The sequence below is a fragment of the Pan paniscus genome, chromosome 4 (assembly GCF_029289425.2).
Source record: "Pan paniscus chromosome 4, NHGRI_mPanPan1-v2.0_pri, whole genome shotgun sequence".
Taxonomy (NCBI): domain Eukaryota; kingdom Metazoa; phylum Chordata; class Mammalia; order Primates; family Hominidae; genus Pan; species Pan paniscus.
Window position 1 is genome coordinate 150,594,334 of NC_073253.2, and position 16,145 is coordinate 150,610,478.

Below are 16,145 nucleotides of genomic sequence, written 5' to 3' on the forward strand. Positions count from 1 at the left end.
GGACACGCAGGGGGAAGGAGACAGGAGTACCCAGGGTCAAAAACATCCTTCCTCTTGCCAAAGTTCTCTTGAGCCAAATATATATATATATATATATATATATATATATGTATATATACACACACACACGTATATATATACACACGTATTATATATACATATATGTATAATACGTGTGTATATATATATGTATATATATTTGGCTCAAGAGTATGTGTATGTATACACGTATATACATATATATACACGTGTATATATATACGTGTGTGTGTATATATATACGTGTGTGTGTATATATACGTGTGTGTATATATATATATATGTTTAATTTTTTCTCAGAAATTGTATTTTCTAAAATAATACCAGGCTTATTATCTGAGTCTGTAGAAATAGAAACACATGTTTTCATGTTGCCACATGTAATAGAAAATTAGTGGTGAAACAAAGGGAAAGGAGAGAGGAAGGGAAAGGAGGTCCAAAGACAGAAGAGAGAGAGAGAAAGGGTGGAGAAGAGCTGAAAAAGAGGAAGAGGAGAAGAGCTAAGAAAGAGGAAGAGGACAAGAGAGGAGGTGAAAACTAGGAGACACATCAGCTACAAGTTTGGGGAATGTCCTTAGAAAGCAGGATTTGCAATACAATAGCTTGCCCACTCCTGTTCTGTCTCTTTCCCCCCTCCATCCACCTCTCAGACTCTATTCTAACTATATTACAGGGCCTTTCAGTTGCTTCATCTCTCCTCATGTATTTCTCTGAGTAGCAATAATAGATGAATGACAAGAACTACCAACCTACTTCCAAGGTAAAGATTGGAAACTGCCTTTCTGTAAGTGAGAAAAATTTTTAGATTAACCTGTCCGCCTATATGAACTCTTATGTTCCTGTTATAAACATTACCTGGAGCTGGAAAGAGAAAACAAAGAGTAGAAAGATGGAGTGCTAAGAGCCTGCTCATTTTGTAGATGGCGAGATGGAGGTGCAGAAAAGACCTGCGACCTGTAAAGAATTACAGAGCGAGGAGGTGCCAGGGCTGAGAGCGGCACACAAGTCACCCATTGCCTAGTCCTAATGAGACACATTCACAAGGACAAGAAAAAGCATTTCGCATTTCAACAGTTACATACATACAGCAATATGCGTTAGTGAAATTAGCATATCACATCCATGACTTGAGGGACATTATTGCTTAGGGCAAGGCTAAATTATGTATCTGTGTTTAAAATGTGAGTCAGTTTAAGGAACAATATTAAGTAAATAATGCAACTGTTGATACTTGTGTTACTGATGACTCCTGGCCGGATCTTAAATTACTGAGAGAGACTATGTTTCTGGCCCTTCAGTAAGAAAAAAAGAAATCCATCCAGCTTGCAAACCTCCTGAGCCCCCTCTGAAAAGTCAACCAGCTCACCTTGTGGCACCTCCTCCCCTCCCGGAATAAGCCAGGGAAATGAGAGTTGGGTATTCAAAGGAGTCAGACAAGCATAATATCATATATACACTCAACATCCATCTCCTGTATGAAACCTCATTGTTCTTCTGTAACAAAAAGTAAATATTTACCATGAGCCAGGAGAGGTAGTGAATGATCAGCCTCTGGGCCATCAATCACCATGAGCCATGCTCCAATTTTAATAACCCTCGTAAGAGAGGGCAGGCAAGGATGGCAAAGACTGTCCAGGAGATAAGAGTTTGTCAGAGGAGTCAAATCGCTCAGAGTGGAAGAATATGAGGTGAATTGTTCAAGCGTGCAGATTGTGAAGGTCCCTAAAGATGGGTTTATAAAGTTGAGGCAGCAGGACAGAGTGGTTAGGAGCACAGCCTCTGCAGCTAGACTACCTGCTCCTCCACTTATCAGCTGAGGGAGCCTGGACAGACAATTTCCCGGGGGCCTTTACTACATCTGTGCAGTGGGGATAATAAGAGGATCCACTTCATAGGGTTGCTGTGTGGACAAAATGAGTTCCTGCAGGCAAAATGCTTATAACAGCAGGAGCCTAGGAAGTGTTCAGCAAATATCTCTAGGGTGTCAGGAGGTAGAAGCCTTTCTTGGCTGTAAGAAGATGGCCAGGAGGGTGGTACTCAATCTCTGTTAGCCATGGTGCACTCAGCAGTCCAGGAGTTCAATTGAGCTGATTTAGAATTTATGTAATTGTTCAAGCTCATGTGGCCAGTAGGTGGTAGAGCCAGGATTTGAACCTAAACAGTCTGTCTCCAGAGTTTATGGGCTCAATCATTGTGCTATGTCACCTCTCTTCAGTGAAGAAGAGATCACAACACATTCGTTGTTGGTTTTTTTTTTTTTTTTAGTTCTTTTTGCTGCTATTCACCCTTTCCTCTTTCAGATGTAGGAACTGACTAATTCTTCAAGGGAAAGGTCAATTACTCAAGTGAAAATAAAAGCACCAAACAAAGTTCAGAAAACTTAACGTTCTAGCCCCAAGTGGAATGGCTGGAGGAATTGGGAATGATTAAACCTGGAGTGGGATTTTTTGGGCAGAGGATGAGTCTTTGTGTACTGAGGACAGCTATGGTGAAAAGAACCTAGCCTGTTCTCCATGGCTGTAGAGACCCAACTGCACTGAATGAGAGGTTATCCAGAAAGAAATTCTGGTTCAGTGTTAAGACAGAACATTCCAGAAGATATCACATAGTGGCTGCAGTGAACTGAATGCTTGTGTCTTTCTAAAATTCATATGTTGAAATCCTAACTCCCAATGTGGTGATGCTAGGAAGTGGAGCCTTTGGAAGGCAATTAGGTTGTCAAGGTGGAGCCCTCATTAATGGGATTAGTGCACTTATAAAAGGGACCCCAGAGAGTTCCCTAGCTCTCTTTCCACCATGTGAAGATGCAAGAAGGCAGTCATCTGCAATCTGGAAGATATTCCTCACTAGAATCTGACCATGCTGGCACCATGATTTCTGACATCCAGCCTCCAGAACTGTGAGAAACACATTTCCGTTGTTTATAAGCCACGTGGTTTATGGCATTTGTTATAGCAGCCCAAATAGACTAAAGGCAATGGCTGAGAACTTAAATTCAAGTCAGACAAATTCTACCTCCACCACTTACTATTTGTGTGACCATAGGCAATTATGTAGTCTCTCTGAGCCTCCAGTTCTTCATCGCAAAATAAAGAGAAGGGCTTAGTGGTATGCGTCTCCTAAGACCAATATTATCTTTAAATGAAATAGAGCAGGTAAAAAAGGTTAGCACAGCACTTGGCTTATAATAATCCCACAATGCATGTTGACTATAAAACTGGTGTAGATTATGAGCAAATGGAAACATTTCTCTGAGTAAAGAGGACTCTTTCTTCATATTTTATTCCTCTCTAGATGCTTTTTATGTTTAAAATATTTTTGGAAGATCATTTATCCATCCTTCCGTTCATTTAGTGAATAGACGTTTCCTGAGCACTAACTAGTTGTAATGCTCTGAGGGCAGAGCATGAGAATATTGAAACAGTGTGCTTATATTCCAATGAAGGAGGCAGGCATGAAGAAATAATTACCCAATTCATCATTTAACTATAATTATAATATATGCTGTGAAGGATAATTCTAGAGCCACCACCAGAACATTTAACAAAGGGACTGATCTAGCTTTGGCAGGGACATCATGGGGCCCTCCAAGGAAGTAAGTTTTGAGCCAGGTCACCTCAAAGCGATGCTGTGATTTGTAGCCAAAGTTCTGTGTGAACCCACAGAAGGCAGTTATTAGGAAGTCTTAGATGACCCAGGAAAGTGTCACAAATGATTGGATTTGAGCTAGGTCATGAAGGATAAGGAACATTTCCCTAGGAAGAGAAAGGAAAGAAGAATGTTTGTTGTACAGGACTTTGTAAAGACTTTGAGGAAATCTCAGAACAGGGACTCAGATAATATTAATTTTGTTTTGAGCAGACAGTATTAGCAAAAATTAAATTAAAACCTATTCTTTAAAGATTTTCACTGCAGTGTTATTTATCAAGAAAAATTGGAAATAACTATAAAAATAATTGTCTAACAGTTGTGGAAATTTAAACTAAATTAAGCCTAACAGGACTTTCTACATAATACTACAAATATATTAAATATATTCTTCAAGAGCCTGTGATAACAAGGGAAATCTTATTTAAAATACCAAGGGAAAATAGAGAGATATAAAATTGCAGTTATCATGTGAGCACAACCATATTATTTCAACCTATGAATATTATTCTGAGAAACAGAAAAGGAAGTAAATATAGAAAAATTATATCAGCTTATTTTAAAGTATAGAAAGTTTTTTTCAATTTGTATTTAAAAAATTTTTTTTTGAGAAAAGGTCTCGCTATGTCACCCAGGCAGACCCACCCACTGTGCTTCAACACATGCATGGCCAGGAAGGTGCCCATTCCTCCCTGGACCACACCCGTTTAAAGCAGTTTCAGCATCCTTGACACAGTGATGCAGAACCTTTCAGGATTTGCTGGAAGCCACAGCCCAGCCTCTTGATGCAAATTGAATTCAGCCGGTGTGTGAAGAGAAGACCCTTTCCCTTGTGTGGAGTTTGAATCCCGTGTTCCTAGCCTTTGCAAAGCTCTACATTAAGTCTATATCCTGGTCTTGAAGGAGTCCTGACGGGTGCCAGGTGTATTTTTGTGCAATGGGAACCAATAAAACAGGTGTATCATCTTGGGAACTGCCATTGGAGTGAGAGAAAGAGAGGTTTTCTACAGTTGTAGAGTAGATGATAGCACTTGTATTAGGCTGTTCTGGCATTGCTATAAATAAATAACCGAGGCTGGGTAATTTATAAAGAAAAGAGATTTAATTGGCTCATGGTTCTGCAGGTTTTGCAGGAAGCATGGTGCTGGCAGCTGCTCGGCTTCTATGGAACCCTCAGGAAGCTTACAGTTGGTGGAAGGTGAATGGGGAGCAGGTGTATCACAGGATGAAAGCAGGAGCAAGGGAGAGAGAGTGGCTGGGGAAGGGTCACACTTTTAAATGAGCAGATCTTGCAAGAACTCACTATCATGAAGACAGCACCAAGCCATGAGGGATCTGCACCCATAATCCAAACACCTCCTACCAGGCCCCACCTACATTGGGGATTACAATTCAACATGATATTTGGGCAGGGACACATATCTAAACTATATCAGCACTGGAGTTATAAACTGCATCTGCTAGAAAATATTGAGCAATATCAAGTTTTCATCCGCTGCTCCAAATGCAGCAAGAGAACTGAGCTTTACCTCAATACTCAAGAAGCTGCAAGACACCGTTGAGCAGAGAACAAAAATTGAAACTGGGGACATGTTCTGAATCAGAGGCTATGTCTACACGTGCAGAGAAGAGTGAGAAATTTATGCCACTGCTTATTATAAAGTGGACAATCCAGTGTGGAACATTCAAATTGCAAGGGTGTTTGAGCTGCCCATTAATCTACAGGGAAGTTTAGACCAAGCCTTTCCATTGCCCAGACTTAGAGAAAGAAGAAGCACTAAGCAATCCAGGTGTCCTGGCCTTCACTAGTCTCATGTGTTTGCTGAGTGAAAAAGCCAAAGAATTCCCCATAAAGAACAGAGTGCAGACCTTTGATCAGCAGGAGTTGGAAATGGTGGATCCTTTGCTGTCCCTTGCTAACCAGCCTGTTACTGACAGTGCCTGCTCTGAACAAGGAAATTTTAAGAAGGATATCACTTTCAAGGCAATTTATAGCATATTTTAAAATGCTATTCAACAGCTGCAGGAAAAAGGACTCGTTTTCCAGAAAGATGGTGGTTTTGATAACCTATGCTGTGTAACCAGAAAAGACAAAGACCTGTATAGGAAAATCCACTGGATAATTCAGAAAGACTACCAGAAACCAAATCACCCGAAGAAGGGCTGCCACTTCCTGCACATCTTGGCCTGCGCTCACCCTGAGCATCTGCCCAGTTCTAGTTAGGGCTATGTTGCAGCAAGTTCTGGAGCTCCTGGAGGACCAGAGTGACCTCATCAGCACAATGGAGCACCACTACTCCTGAGCAGTGGCCTTCTACTCCTGGCCTTCTGAGCAGACACCTGAGCACGTGCATACCAGCCAAGGAGGAGAAAGACAAGGTAGGATTCAACCTCAGGCTCTGATTTTAAACATCATGTGGGGCTTATATGCCTGGAAGCAGTTACCTCATTATAAACTATAAAATATGACAAAACACCGCCACCACCAAAACTCCTGGGCTCAAGCCATCATCCTGACTCAGCCTCTGGAGTCTCTGGGACTACAGGTGTGTGCCACAACATCCAGCTTACATGCTAAGTTTTCTATAAGAAGAATGTATTATTGATTTTGTGGATGGTGGAAATAAATAACTTTTCCTTTCTTTCTTTTTATGGGAAAGCTCTCCTGATCAACTTTACCTAACAGGAAAACATCTACCAATATCATTTCCCCTGCTGAGGCGAAGCTTGACAGGCATGAATTATTCACTCTTTAACATTTAAAGATTTGTTTACAATGAAAAAAAAATATTTGGCCTGGCGCAGTGGCTCTCGCCTATAATCCTAGCACTTTAGGAGGCCGAGGCAGGTGGATCACCAGAGGTCAGGAGTTCAAGACCAGCCTGGCCAACATGGTGAAACTCCGTCTGTACTAAACATACAAAAAAATTAGCCAGGCATGGTGGCGGGCACCTGTAATCCCAGCTACTCAGAAGGCTGAGGTAGGGGAACTGCTAGAACCCTGGGGCGGAGATTGCAAGTGAGCTGAGATCGCACCATTGTACTTCAGCCTGGGCGACAGAGCAAGACACTATCTGCAAAAAAAAAAAAAAAAAAAAAATCTTTGAGGGATCATCAGTTAAACCACTCAATCCTGAAATCCTGTATGAGATTAGCTGTACAAGGCTGACCTGACACTAAAGAAGTAGAACACAGAGCAGCCAAGTTCTGACAGAGGAGAAAGAAAGTTCATTTTGGAGAACAGGGGAGACAAAGAATATATGAAATGATCGAGGATAATAAAGCTCCAGGAAAGAAAGAAGATGTCACAGAAAAAAAAAAGAGATAAATAAAAAGAAACAGAAAATTATAGGCAATAAAATTCCTTAGTTTGACAACCTTGGATCAGGTTCCCCACTCTACATAAATTCTCCAGCCCTCTAAGCAGGTTTGCCCATTCATGGTTGGTCTGCCTGTCTGTCTCTGTGTCTTCATCTTTGTGTGTAAGTGTGTGTGTGGGTGTGTGCACGTGCCCCCTCTTTGTTTTCTCATATATTGCAGATAATGACTTAATTTTCTTGGCTAACAACTGATTTATAGTCAGAAGTGTTTGGGTGTCTTTGCAATCACAAACTGCTCTGCCAGTCCAGGATAAGGCCAAGCGGGGTACAGTAGTGCCAGTTATCAGGCAAGGCAGGAGGTCGGGCAATTGCTCACCATTCATTCAATTGAACAGTCTAGAACCTGGAGGTCATCTTCCTCTCCTTTTACCCCCTCATGGCTCATTTCCTATCATTTCAAAGTCCTGCCTACTGATCCTCAATCCCTTTCTCTCTGTCTTTACTACTGCCACCTTAGCTCAGATTATCAGTGGTCCCCTGATGGGACTCCCAGGATCAAATCAATTATCCACATAGAAGCCAAGGTCATATTTCTAAACACAAATCCATCATACCACTTTGTACTCCTGTTTAAAGCTCTTGTGAGGCTCCCATTGGGCTCAGGATAATGGACCCAGCCTGTGGTTCTCAAGGGGCTCCAGGAATTCTTTCTGCATGTTTTCTGCCTCATATCCAAGTCTCCAACCCCACCCTGTATTTATCCAGATGCCGTGGGCATCTTTCTGATCTTTAAACCTACCAAGCCCTTTCATGCCTTTGCATATGCTGTTTCTCTGCCTGGAACCTTCTTCTCTACCCCTTGATTACTCCTCTGAAGAAAATCCTGGCCAGGTGCGGTGGCTTATGCCTGTAATCACAGCACTTTGGGAGGCCGAGGCGGGAGGATTGCTTGAGCCCAGGAGTTCAAGGCCAGCCTGGCCAACATGGTGAAACCCTGTCCCTACAAAAAATACAAAAATTAGCCAGGTGTGGTGGCCCATGACTGTAATCCCAGCTACTCAGGAGGTGGAGGCAGGAGAATCTCTTGAACCCAGGAGGTGGAAGTTGCAGTGAGCTGAGATCACATCACTGCACTACAGCCTGGGTGACAGAGCAAGACTCTGTCACAAAAACAAAACAAAACAAAACAAAACAGCCAGCATGTTGGCGTGTGTTTCAGGAGGCTGAGGTGAGAAGATCGCTTGAACCCAGGAGATCAAGGCTGCAGTGAGCCAAGATTGCACTGCTGCACTCTAGCCTGGGTGAGAGTGACAGCCTGTCTCAAAAATAAATAAATAAATAGGCCAGGCACAGTGCCTCACGCCTGTAATCCCAGCACTTTGGGAGGCTGAGGTGGGTGGATCACCTGAGGTCAGGAGTTTGAGACCAGCCTGGCCAACATGGTGTAACCCCGTCTTTACTAAAAATACAAAAAATTTAGCCAGGTGCAGTGGCGCATGCCTGTAGACCCAGCTACTTAGGAGGCTGAGGCAGGAGAATCGCTTGAACTTGGGAGGTGGAGGTTGCAGTAAGCTGGGATTGTATCACTGGATTGCACTCCATACTGGGTGACAAAGCAAGACTCTGTCTCAAAAAAAAATAAAATAAAATAAAGTAAAATAAATACAATAAAAATAATTAAATACCTATTAAATACCTAACTCAACTCACCATGGTGAACCTCCCAAGTTTGTTCTTAAGACTTCCTACTCCTACCAATGTGCCCACTATTTGAGGATGTGAACATTTGGGTATTTGGGTTCACTTCTGGTGAACAAATAGCATTTTGCACCCTGTTCTCACCCTTTTTTTTTTTTTTTGATGGAGTCTCGCTCTGTTGCCCAGGCTGGAGTGCAGTGGCTCCATCTTGGCTCACTACAAGCTCCGTCCACCGGGTTCATGCCATTATCCTGCCTCAGCCTCCCAAGTAGCTGGGACTAAGGGTTCCTGCCACCACGCCTGGCTAATTTTTTGCACCTTTAGTAGAGACGGGGTTTTACCGCGTTAGCCAGGATGGTCTCGATCTCCTGACCTCGTGATCCGCTACAGGCATGAGCCACCGCGCCTGGCTCACCTTTCTAATCCATGTTGTTCTTGCTCCTGTGGAAATTAGTCCCAGCTACAAGGGAGGCTTAGGTAGGAGAATCATCTGAGCCCAGGGGAGGTAGAGGCTGCAGAGAGCTGTGATCATGCCACTGCTCTGTAGCTTGGGCAACAGAGTAAGATCCTGTCTCAAAACAGAAACAAAGGAAAGAAAAGAAAATCTTTCTCTGACCTTAGAGGCCAGGTTAGACTTTGTTAACACATGCTCCCATAGTATCACTCTTGACGGCAAATGCTTGTTTAATTGTCTGTTGTCTCCCCAATAGCCCGTAAGTTGGATGATTTGTCTGTTGATGTGTCTTTAATGCCTAGAAAAATGCTAGGAAGGCACTAAAGAACCATGTGCTGGTTGAATGAATGAATGAAGGAAGAAACAAATAAAAATGACTGGATTCTACAGGGTAAGAAGAGGAAAAAGCACACCTACCTACCATGCTACTGAATCCTTGGTGAGACTGACAAGGACATTCCCTCCTGCTTCCTGGTATAGTTGTCATCTGGCTTCTCATTAATGGCTGTCCTTCATTTCCCTAGTTTCTTAACTCATCACCTCTGCTTTTCAACTTAGAGACCCTGTGATCAAGCTTGATGTTTTTTGGAGCAGTTCATCATTTCAGAAAATTGCCACAGTTGAATCCCACTCAGTTCTCCTCTTTATCCTCCACCCCCTACTTATTAGAGAATTTACCAGATGAATTGTACTACATTAATGGACTGAAATATTTTATTTTACTACTAGGAAATTAGACTTCCAGACCTGAGCACAAATGCTTTATCAGAAAAGCAGTATCTTAGGAGGACTTTTATTTATTTTTTTAGTTAATGGACTATCAAAGCATTTTCTAGGCAAAAACTCCACTGCAGGATAGGGTTGGAAAATGGCAGATAGGAGGCAGGACTAATTTGCAGCTCCCACTCGGATGAACAGAGGAGCATGTGGAAACCCATACTGTGAACATATGCTCCAAGAACTACCACAGGAACATACCAGGAAAGCCAAGAGAATCACAGGCCCTTTGAAGGAGATAGATTGCTGTTGCAGACTCCATGGGACAATAGAGGAACTGTGAGTTGGCTTGCTTTCTCAGCTAGGAGGCTTGTAGCCTGAGGCAACTTCTCAGCTCTGCTCACCAGCTGCCTGGAAATAAACTCAGTGCTATTGCAGGGGCATGGTGGGAGTGAGACCAGCCTTTGGAGCTGGTAGCTGCGTGGGAGCTGGGTGAGGCCTATGGCTGCCAGCTTTCCCCCACTTCACCGGTGACCTGTGTGATGCAGCAGAGGCAGCCATAATCCTCTTGGGAACATAACTCCAATGGCCTGAAAACCACAGCCCCATCCCCCACAGCAGCCACAGCAGGCCCCGCCCAAGGAGAATCTGAGCTCAGACATGCCTAACCCTGTCCTCACCTGATGGTCTTTCTCTACCCACCCTGGTAGCATAAGACAAATGACACAGTCCTTTGGCAGCTCTACGGCTCTGCCCACTGCCTGGCCCTAGGGCAAGCTTGAATCCTCCCTACACAATGGCAGTGGATGCGCTCTTGAAAGCACCACCTCCTGGCTGGAGGCCAATAAACACAAACCCAGGGCACATAACAAAAATATGACCAAGGACTCTCACAGAGTCCACTTCACTCCCCTGCTGCCTCCACCGGAGTAGGTGCTGGTATCTATGGCTAAGAGATCTGAAGATGGATCACATCACAGGATTCTTTGCAGACACTCCCCATTACCAGCCTGGAGCCTGGTAGCTCTGCTGGGTGGCTAGATCCAGAAGAAAAATAACAACCACTTCAGTTCAGTTTTCAGGAAGCCCTATCCCTAGGGGAAGGGGGAGAGCATCACATCAAGGGAGCACCCCATGTGACAAAAGAATCTGAACAGCAGCCCTTGAGTCCCAGATCTTTCCTCTCACATCGTCTAATCAAATGAGAAGGAACCAGGAAAACAATTCTGGTAATATGACAAAACAGTTATTTAGTACCCCCAAAAGATCACACTAGCTCACCAGCAGTGGATCAAAACCAAGACAAAATCTCTGAATTGCCAGAAAAAGAATTCAGAAGGTCAAATATTAAGCCAATCAAGGAAGCCCCAGAGAAAGGTGAAGTCCAACTCAAAGAAATAAAAAAAAAAAAAAGATACAAGATATTAATGGGAAATCTCCAGTGAAATAGACAGCAAAAGTAAAAAACAATCACTTCTGGACATGAAGGACACACTTAGAGAATTGCAAAATGCACTGGAAACTCTCAGCAATAGAATCAAATAAGTAGAAGAAAGAATTTCAGAGCTCAAGGACAAGACTTTCAAATTAACCCAGTCTGACAAAGACAAAAAGAATTTAAAAAATGAAAGCCTCCAAGAAGTTTGGCATTATGTTAAAACAACTAAACCTGAGAATAATTGGTGTTCCTGAGGAAGAAGAGCAGTCTAAAAGTTTGGAAAACATATTGGAGAGAATAATTGAGGAAAACTTCCCCAACCTTGCTAGAGATCTAGACATCCAAATACAAGAAGCTCAAAGAACACCTGGGAAATTCATCACAAAAAGATAATCACTTAGGCACATCAGGTTATCTAAAGTCAAGACAAAGGAAAAATCTTATGAGCTCTAAAGCAAAAGCATCAGGTAACCTATAAAGGAAAACCAGGCAGACTAATAGGAAATTTCTCAGCAGAAACCCTACAAGGTAGAAGGAATTGGGGTCCTATCTTTAGCCTCCTTAAACAAAACAATTATCAGCCACAAATTTTGTGTCTGGCAAAACTAAGCTTCATAAATGAAGGAAAGAAAGTCTTTTTCAGACAAACAAATACTGAGAGAATTTGCCACTACTAAGCCAGCACTATGAAAACTGCTGAAAGGCACTCTAAATCTTGAAACAAATCCTCAAAATACAATAAAATAGTACCTCCTTAAAGCATAAATCTCACAGGACCTATAAAACAACAACAAAAGCAAGAGATTGAGGCAACAAATAACACAATGAATAGTACCTCACATCTCAATACTAATGTTGGTTGTAAATGGCCTAACAGCTCCACTTAAAAGATACAGAATGGCAGAATGGATAATTCACCAACCAAGTATCTGTTGTCTTCTGGAAACTCACCTGACACATAAGGACCCACATAAACTTACAGTAAAGGGGTAGAAAAAGATACTCCATGCACGTGGACACCAAAAGTAAGCAAGAGTAGCTATTCTTACATCAGAGAAGACAAACTTTAAAGCAACAGCAGTTAAAAAAGACAAAGAGGGACATTATATAATGATAAAAGGAATAGTCCAAAAGGAAAATATCACAATTCTAAATATATATGCATCTAACACTGGAGCTCCCAAATTTATAAAACAATTACTACTAGACCTAAGAAATGAGATAGACAGCAACACGATAATAGTGGGGAACTTTAATACTCCACTGACAGCACTAGACAGGTCCTCAAGATAGAAAGTCAGCAAAGAAACAAGGGGTTAAAACTGGTCCCTAAAACAAATGGACTTAACAGGTATTTACAGAACATTCTACCCAACAACTGCAGAATGTACATTCTGTTTATCAGCACATGCAACATTCTCCAAGATAGACCATATGATAGGCCACAAAACAGGTCTCAACAAATTTAAGAAAATTGAAATTATATCAAGTACCCTCTCAGATCACAGTCAATAAAATTGGAAATTAACTCCATAAGGAACCCTCAAAACCATGCAAATACATGGATATTAAATAACCTCCTCCTGAATGATCATTGGGTAACAATGAAATCAAGATGGAAATTAAAACATTCTTTGAACTGAACAATAATAGTGACACAACCTATCAAAATCTCTGGGATGCAGCAAAGGCAGTGCCAAGAGGAAAGTTCATAGCCTTAAATGCCTATATCAAAAAATCTGAAAGCACAAATAGACAATCTAAGGTCACACCTCAAGAACTAGAGAAACAAGAACAAACCAAACCCAAATCCAGCAGAAGAAAGGAAATAACCAAGATTAGAGCAGAAGTAAATGAAAGTGAAACAAACAAACAAAAACAATACAAAAGGTAAATGAAACAAAAAACTGGTTCTTTGTAAAGATAAATAAAATTGATTGACCATTAGTGAGATTAACCAAGAAAGGGAGAGAGAAGATCCAAATAAGCTCAGTTAGAAATGAAATAGGAGTGATTACAACTGATACCACAGAAATACAAAAGATCATTCAAGGCTACTATGCACAACTTTATGCACATAAACTAGAAAACCTAGAGGAATTGGATAAGTTCCTGGAAGTACACAACCCTCTGAGGTTAAACCAGAAAGAAATAGAAACTCTGAAGAGACCAATAACAAGCAGTGAGATTGAAGTGGTAATCAAAAAGCTACCAACAAAAAAAAGTCCAGGACCAGATGGATTCACAGCTGAATTCTATGAGACATTCAAAGAAAAATTGGTACCAATCCTAGTGACACTATTCCAAAAGATAGAGAAAGAGGATTGTATGAAGCCAATATCACCCTAATTCCCAAACCAGGAAAGGACATAACAAAAAGTAAAGAAAACTACAGACCAATATCACGGATGAACATAGATGCAAAAATCCTCAAAAAAATAGTAGCTAACCAAATCCAACAGCATATCAAAAAGATAATCCACCATGATCAAGTGGGTTTCATACCAGGGATGCAGAGATAGTTTAATATATACAAGTCAATAAATGTGATACACCACATAAACAGAATTAAAAACAAAAATTACATGATCATCTCAATAGACACAGAAAAAGCATTTGACAAAATTCAGCATCCCTTTATGATTAAAACCCTCAGCAAAATCAGCATAGAAGGGACACGCCTTAAGGTAATAAAAACCGTCTATGAGAAACCCATAGCCAACGTTATACTGAATGGGGAGAAGATGAAAGCATTCCCCCTGAGAACTGGAACAAGACAAGAATGCCAACTATCACCACTTCTATTTGACACAGTACTGGAAGACCTAGCCAGAGGAATCAGACAAGAGAAAGAAATAAAGGGCATCCAAATCAGTAAAGAGGAAGTGAAACTGTCGCTGTTTGCTGATGACATGATTGTATACCTAGAAAACCCTAAAGACTCATCCTAAAAGCTCCTAAAACTGGTAAATAAATTCAGCAAAGTTTTAGAATACAAAATTATTGTACACAAATCAGTTGCCCTGCTATACACTAACAGCAAACAAGCTGAGAATCAAGTCAAGAACTCAACCCCATTTACAATAGCTGCAAAAAAAAAAAAAAAAAGGAATACATTTAAGCAAGGAGGTGAAAGATCTCTACAAGGAAAGCTACAAAGCACTGCTGAAAGAAATCATAGACCACACAAACAAATGGAAACACATCCTATGTTCATGAATGGGTAGAATCCATACTGTGAAAATGACCATACTACCAAAAGCAATATACAAGTTCAATGCAATTCCCATCAAAATACCACCATCATTCTTCATGGAACTAGAAAAAACAATCCTAAAATTCATATGGAACCAAAAAGAACTTACATAGCCAAAGCAAGACTAAGCAAAAAGAACAAATCTGGAGGCATTACATTACCTGACTTCAAACTATACTGTAAGGCTATATTCACGAAAATAGCATAGTACTGGTATAAAAATAAGTATGTAGACCAATGAAACAGAATAGAGAACCCAGAAACAAAAGGGATACAATACTACACATTGGGTACAGTGTACACTGCTCGGTGATGGGTGCACCAAAATCTCAGAAATTACCATTAAAGAATGTATTCATGTAACCAAACACCACCTGTTCCCCAAAAACTTGTTGAAGTAAAAAAAAAAATCCAGTTGTGCCCTATCCAATATAACCATCACTATCCACATGTATTATCAAGCACTTGAAATGTGGAAGGTGAGAATTAACAAGTGCTATAAGTGTAAAATATTTTATACTATATTTGAAAGACTTAGTATGAAAAAGAGAATGTAAAATATTAATAGTTTTAAATATAGATTACATGTTAAGATGATAATATTTCACGCACATTGGATTAAATTTATTCTGTTTCTTTTTACTTATTAAAAAAAAAAAACTCCACTGCAAACTGATCTTACTTTCTGGGTTTGGGGAATGCTCTGAGGTCAGACTAGCTCACACCTTGGATGTGATAAGGATTCCTTGGAAGGACTCTGGATAGACCAGTGCTACCTCAAGTGTGGTCTGTGAACTAGTTTGCAGTGCCCTTAAGACAGAAACTGAGAGTAAGCATCTATATAAACTTATGGTAAGTTAACATTGTCACAGTGTTTTTATTGTATTTTACAAAACTATCAGTCTGCAACAGATTAGAAATTTAAAAACAAATAAACAAACTGGGTTCTTCACTATGGATAGTTTGGGAAGCATTGGGATAGACAAGTCTAAGGATGCATTCACTGCCAATATCTTCCATTAGTTCCCCTAACTTCTGTGAATCTGTATTTCATAGTTAGTCATGCTCATCAAAAAGAGAAGCTCTATAAGAGCCAGATTTAGCCAATTCAGGATAATTCGAAGAATAAAAAATATTAGAGTGTACACCGGTCAAACAGTAATGCAGGTGTTCTAAGGCAAGCTCAGGGAGGACAGAAACCTCGCATGGGGCAGAAGGGAAAAAGTTCACTTGATCTTGATTTTCAGTATGAATACAGACCTTGAAAGCAGGGCCTCATGATCCTTCTGACCTTTTGGGTTTCAAGCAGGAGATGTCAGAAAAGTGACTACAGGAATAGCTGGCGTGTGGTGGCCAAGCATTCATAGCAACATCACTTTGTGAAAAAATGAAATTCAAAAAATATTGATAGGGAAAAAAGAGCCCCCCCGTGTCTTTCACAAATGTAATTATCCAAGGCTGCTCTGCCTCCTGATGTAAGGTCATGTAGTAATGCTCACAATCATTAATGGTTATGAAGCTCCACTATGCGTCAAGCCATTGAAGTCATTCATGTGCATTATTTAATTCTTAGAA

The 16,145-nt window shown here is 40.9% G+C and overlaps 1 pseudogene; it reads left to right on the plus strand.

Annotated features, from left to right (window-relative positions):
- The first annotated feature begins 3,616 nt into the window (after nt 1-3,616).
- Nucleotides 3,617-9,829, plus strand: LOC100974745 (CST complex subunit STN1-like; annotated as a pseudogene).
- The last annotated feature ends 6,316 nt before the right edge of the window (nt 9,830-16,145 follow it).